Here is a 6,651-nt window from a genome sequence, read left to right on the forward strand (position 1 = left end):
TAAAATTCATTTCAAATGATATTAGAAATAAAATATTTAGACATAAAAAAAGAAATGAAGAAGGGAATGGTTTCAGAAAAACATGAAAAGACTTATGAGGGGCAGCTAGGTGGCTTAGTGAATAGAGCACTGGCCCTGAAGTCAGGAGGTCTTAAGTTCAAATTTAACTTCAGACACTTGACACTTAATTAGTTCTGTGACCTTGGGCAAGTCACTTAACCCCAATTGCCTTGCCTTTCTTCCTCCAAAAAATAGAAAAGAAAAAAAAATGAAAAGACATATGAACAGATGCAAGCTTGAGGAAACAGAAGTAGAAGAACCATTTATATAATGATAACAATATGGTAAAGACTTAGGTACTCTGATTAATATAATGATTAGCTGAATTTCAGATGTCTAATGATAAAATATGATTGGAATCAGTGAAGGTCTCAGATGGCAAAATGTAACAGTTTTGGGGGGAGACAGCCAATTATTTTCTTTATAATTTTTTAACAAGGGTGAGTAGAATACTGAAATAGTGAAACCCCCTCAGTGTAGGATAAGACCTGACTTCTCCTGTTACCTACCCCCACCCTACACCCCTCCCTTGTTTCCTAGCCCTTTTTCCTTTGTTTCTGGGGAGAAGTTACTGTGTTTAGACCTTGAGCTCTGAAGCCCAGCCAATGGGAAGACGAGCCAGTGGGTGGGTGGGGGTTCCTCTTTAGAAACTATATAAACTTGCTTTGAGCTATATGCCCTTGCACTCCCTTGTGGTCACCATTTTGGGCAACGATGGGTATGTCCTTTCTCAGGAGAAAGCAATAAAACTCCTTTATGCCTTTCTTATGAAAAGTTTCTAACTCATTATTTTGGGGTCACAAACACCCCACACAAGGGTTTTCTTTTTCGTTTGGGAGTGGACGATTGTGGTAGGAGACAGAGAGAGTTTTTTCTGATTGAGATGCAATACATGACACAGAAAAACATGTTCAGGAAGTAATTAATCATTCTGCACAACTGACATGAAATGAATAATTTGAAAAAAGGTAGAGAAACATCACATTTCTCTACATCACTTTCAGATCTCAAATACAAACACTAAACATGCACCTCCTACATGTTTCTTCACAACAACCTTCTGAGGCAGGAAGTGCAAGGATATCATCTCCATTTTCAAATTATTCCCTTGAAATAACCAAGTGCCTGTTATGTACAAAGTAGTTCAGGGGATGGAAATAAATGCCTTGCCTTCAAGGAAATGTGAGATCAAGACAGAGCCAGAGATTAGCCTAGATTACGCAACTGACTCAATCTTGAGGTTGGGGTTGAACTCAGGTCTCTCTTGGCTTCAGTGTCCAAGGGCTCAATTTGCTACATGATGTTACCTCAAGCAGTTGATGTTTAAAAAAAAAAAAAATTATGTTTATTTTTAGTTTATAACATTCATTTCCACAAGATTTTGAGTTACAAATTTTCTCCCCATCTGTCTCCTACCCACCACCCCAAAAACAGAGATCCTACTGAATACTCCCTCCCCCAATCTGCTCTCTCCTATATGCTCCCCCATACTCCCTCCGACTTTCCGGTAGGGCAAGATGGATCTCTATACCCCAGTTAGTTGGCATATTTTTACTGGGGTCAGTGAAAAATGATGGTCTGCAGGGATTAATAATAATAATAAAAGTTAACAAAAGCTAACATTTAGATAATAAGGTTTACAAAGTACTACTATACGTGTTACTTTTTTATTTTGGGATTTCCATCTCTTTATTCACTTTCTTTTTTAAAAATAGTATTTTATTTTTTTCCAATTACATACACATGTTAACCTGCTTGATCTTTGCAATCACCCTGTGAATTAGGTGCTATTATTATTCCTGTTTTACACAGAGAGAGGTGAAATGATTTGCTCAGGATCCTAGAGCTAGTATATATCACAGGGCTAGGATCTGAACTCTTCCAGATTCCAAGTGCAGAACTTTATACACAATGCCACCTAGCTGCATAATGACTACTACATAACTATCCCAGGACCAAATTCAGGCAGATCTGAATGTCGAGAATGGAGTGAACATTTAGTAATTCAATCAATTTATTAATTCAATCAATCATTTAGTAATTCATCAAGCAGGCTTCTCCTTAAAGCTGAGTTCTCAAACAATGCTGGCAATGAGATCAATTACCGCTTGAAAAGGACTTTCTGGTGCTAATGATAACAGTTTATGGGGCATCCGGAATTGTTTCCCAGGTTGGATAAGGATGTCTTCCCCTAACAGATACTCTTATCCAAAATCTATTGAAATGAAGCAAATTGTGTGGTAAGCACATAAAATAGAAATTTGATCAACACCCATAATGAAACACAACAAACAGCCCTCTTACCATCAATTCCCTTGAAGCTTTAATAAATTCTTTGTTGTGTTTCATCCTGTAAAAAGCTCATGGCTAAACAGCTTTACAGAATAATAGCACTGTATTAGTGTACTGGATTGGCACTGCAATTCCCTAATTTAACATAGAAAGTATTGTGTATTATAGAAGCATACTAAAAAACTTTTTAAAAAGTTAATATGTGAATCAGTTTTGAACTTGAATCAAATTCATTTCATCACATGCCTTTTAATTTAAATTTGTAAGTCATGCGACTTGAAAAATTCAAGGATTAAATATTTCTCTTAAATTCTTTGCCAGATGTACCTAGATGAAGGAAACTTTATTAAAATTTATCCTTATCAGGAATCAATGCCCTCCATTCAGATCCTCTTGCCTAAGGTCAGGAAGGAAAGATGAGGATTCTGGGAAATCGATTAAGAGTGATAACCAAATTTGTCATAAGAAGGAGCTCTGACATAGTTAAGGTGCTGGCCTTCCCTAGCCCCTGAGGGGATAAGAGTAATGACCCAGTCAACCAGGGCATCCCGCAGTTCCAGAAAAGGACAACATAATTCCTTCTGGAAGTTTTACCATACCCTTTAGCCGCTGTGTCAAGGAAGATAAATATTGACTGTGCAATAAGTTCTCCTTGCTCTTCTGGCCCTGCTGATTTTGACAAGCACCTTTTAACAAGTGAATGGACAGGTACTTCTAACACTATTGAATAGACTGAATGGTTCAGGGGAGATGAAGCTTTTTCTCCCAGGTGACAAGCTGAAGGTGGCAGAAATTTGGTGATAGGTGCTGAGAAGGGTTAACACTTAATTCAGTTACATGTCATTATCTTTCATTGAAGGGCAGCTAAGTGGTTCAGTATAGTAGAGGGCTAGGCCTGGAGTCTAGAAGTCTCATCTTTGTGAGTTGAAATCCAACCTCAGATACTTACTAGCTGTGTGACCCTGGGCAAGTCACTTAACCTCTGTTTTCTCATGTGTAAAATGAGCTGGAGAAGGAAATGCCAAGAAAACCCCAAGTGGGGTCATGAAGAGTTGGACGTGACTGAACAAGGCAATCTTTCTTTTTATTTATTTCATCACATGACTTATGGGTTATATGTATAAGTCATGTGAATTGGATTGATATAAGGACATGTCCTGGGAAGACTTCATTTCCCTTTAATTCAGTTTTATTATACCATTCCTCCTGGAAAATTTTGGCTAACTGAAGGCTCTCTTCTCTTGTTAACCTCACCTAGGTCAAAAATAAAGAACAGCAAAAAACCAAACCTGACTCATGAAATGATAGTATTACTTTCAGAGAAGTGATTATTTTTCTATTGTATGAGTAACCAGTTATTAAATCAGGATTGAGGTTTTTCCTTTCTATCTCCTCATTCAGTGACCAGTCCCTATACATTAGTCAGTCAATCTCTCAAGGACATTGCTGATAGATGAGATTGCCTAAACCTTCTTGGTGTGAGCTCTGTGATCTTAGGTGGAACCTTTCCCAACTAGAAGACCTTATAGGCAAAATCTAATTGAGATGAATTTTTGCCCTTAGTAAGTCTATGCCAGTGAAGAGCCCCCCTTCCCCTATTGTGGTCCAGAGTAACCAGCTTATTAAAGAGAAAGACAAACAGAGGGGTCTGGGTAGAGATAGATTTGTCCAGATTGCTGGAGACTGCTGAGTCTCAAAAGCAAGTCACATTCTCAGAAGGAAGAACTGAAAACTTTTAGCTTATTTCCTCATTAAGATATCTACCCCTTCATTAATTGTTCACCAATCAGGCTTGATTTTCACCTGTCAAGGGCACCTCTTTTTCCAGAGGTTTTTAAGCATTTAGGGATCTTCATGATTTTGGCTTTAGTTACTGTAAGATACCACTGACCATCAATTTATTGATATTTTTGTTAGCTTAATAAATTGATATTAATTAACCAGGAATTCTGTCTTTTGAGCTTTTCATTTGTCTCAATTTGAGGGCTTTCAACATTCCTGAGATGATAAATCAAATGAGAGGAAGGAGGGAATACAGCATCTTAAAATTTTTTTTTTATTTTTAGTTTTCAGCATTCATTTCCACAAGATTTTGAGCTACAAATTTTCTTCCTGTCTTTCCCCTACCCCCACCCCAAGATAGCGAGCCTACTGAATACCCCTTCCCCCAATATGTTCTCTCTTATATCCTCCCCCATCTTTCTTTTTTTTTTGGTCTTTATTAATTTGTTTACTTTTAGTTTACAAGATTCATTATGACAATTCCTTGAGTTTCAAATTTTCTCTCCCTCCCCCCCCCACCCAGGTGGCATACAATCAGGTATAGTATCTGCAAATACTTTCACATTAGGCATTAGTCAGGTTATAAAGAAGGATTGTATCAGATGGAATGAAGAATGGGAAAGAGGAAACAAACCCAAACTATAAAAAGAAAAAGGGCAGGTGTTTTGCTTCAATCTGGGTTCAAACTCAACTCTTTCTCTGGATGTAAACATCTCTCTCCATCATGAGTCTTTTGCGCTTGACTTATGACTCTGGATTGCTGAGAAGAGTCCAGTTTATGAAAGTTGGTCATCACACATACGTTGTGTCTGTAATTGTGTACAAATTCCTCCTGGCTCTACTCTTCTCACTCAGCATCAGTTTGCATAAACCTCTCCAGGTAAATATGAAGTCCATCTGCTCCTCATTTCTTATTGCACAATAGTATTCCATAACATGCATATACCACAACTTGTTCAGCCATTCCTCAATTGATGGGCACCCCCTTAATTTCCAATTCTTTGCTACCACAAAAAGAGCTGCTATAAATATTTTTGTACATATGGGTCTTTTTCCCACTTCTATGATCTCTTTGGGATACAACCCTAGAAGTGAAAGTATTGCTGGGTCAAAGGGTATGAAATTATTTATAGCCCTTTGGGTATAATTCCATATTGCTTTCCAGAATGGTTGAATCAATTCACAACTCCACCAGCAATGTATTAGTGTTCCAATTTGTCCACATCCTCTCCAGCATTTGTCATTTTCCTATTTTGTCATCTTAGCCAATCTGACTGGTGAGATGTACCTCAGAGCTGTTTTGATTTGCATTTCTCTAAGCAATAGTTATTTAGAGCATTTTTTCATATGCTTATAAATATATTTAATTTCTTCCTCTGTAAACTGCCTGTTCATATCCTTTAACCATTTATCATTTGGGGAATGACTTGTATTTTTATAGATTTGACTCAATTCTCTGTATATTTTAGAAATGAGTCCTTTATCAGTGACATAGGTTGTAAAAATTCTTTCCCAATTTTCCATTTCCCTCCTAATCCTGGTTACATTGGCTTTGTTTGTACAGAAGCTTTTCAACTTAATGTAATCAAAATTATCCATATTGCATTTTATAATGCCCTCTAATTCTTGTTTGGTCATAAAGTCTTCCCCTCTCCACAACTCTGACAGGTAAACTATTTCTTGCTTTCCCAGATTGCTTAGAGTATCAGCCTTTATACCTAGATCATTCACCCATTTAGACCTGATTTTGGTATATGGTGTTAGATAATGGTCTATGCCCAGTTTCTGCCATACTATATTCTAGTTTTCCCAGCAGTTTTTGTCAAATAGGGAGTTCTTATCCCAAAAACTGGGGTCTTTGGGTTTATCAAACAGTAGATTACTATAGTCATTGACTGCTGAGTCTTGTGTACCCAATCTATTCCATTGATCCACTACTCTATTCCTCAGCCAATACCAAATAGTTTTGAGGACTGCAGCTTTATAGTACAGATTAAAATCTGGTATAGCTAGTCCACCATCCCTAGCATTTCTTTTCATTAATTTCCTTGATATTCTGGACCTTTTGTTCTTCCAAATGAATTTTATTACCATTTTTTCTAGCTCTATAAGGTAGTTTTTTGGTAAACTGACTGGTATGGCACTAAATATATAATTTAATTTAGGTAAAATTGTGATTTTTATTATATTAGCTCGACCCAGCCACTAGCAATTGATGTCTTTCAAATTAGTTAGATCTGACTTTATTTGTGTGAAAAGTGTTTTGTAGTTGTGTTCATATAGGTCTTGGGTTTGTTTTGGCAGGTAGATGGCCAAATATTTTATAATGTCTACAGTAACTTTAAATGGGGTTTCTCTTTCTATCTCTTTTTGTTTGTTTTTTGCCTTTTGGAGGTCAATTGGGGTTAAGTAACTTGCCCAAGGTTACACAGCTAGTGTTTTTGTGTGGGTGTTAAGTGTCTCAGGCTGGCACCGAACTCTGGTCCTCCCGACTCCAGGGCTGGCGTTTTACTCACT

Source organism: Petaurus breviceps, unplaced genomic scaffold (assembly GCF_028583685.1).
Source record: "Petaurus breviceps papuanus isolate PSGF00001 unplaced genomic scaffold, PetGlider_PUasm1.0 90823, whole genome shotgun sequence".
NCBI classification, from domain to species: domain Eukaryota; kingdom Metazoa; phylum Chordata; class Mammalia; order Diprotodontia; family Petauridae; genus Petaurus; species Petaurus breviceps.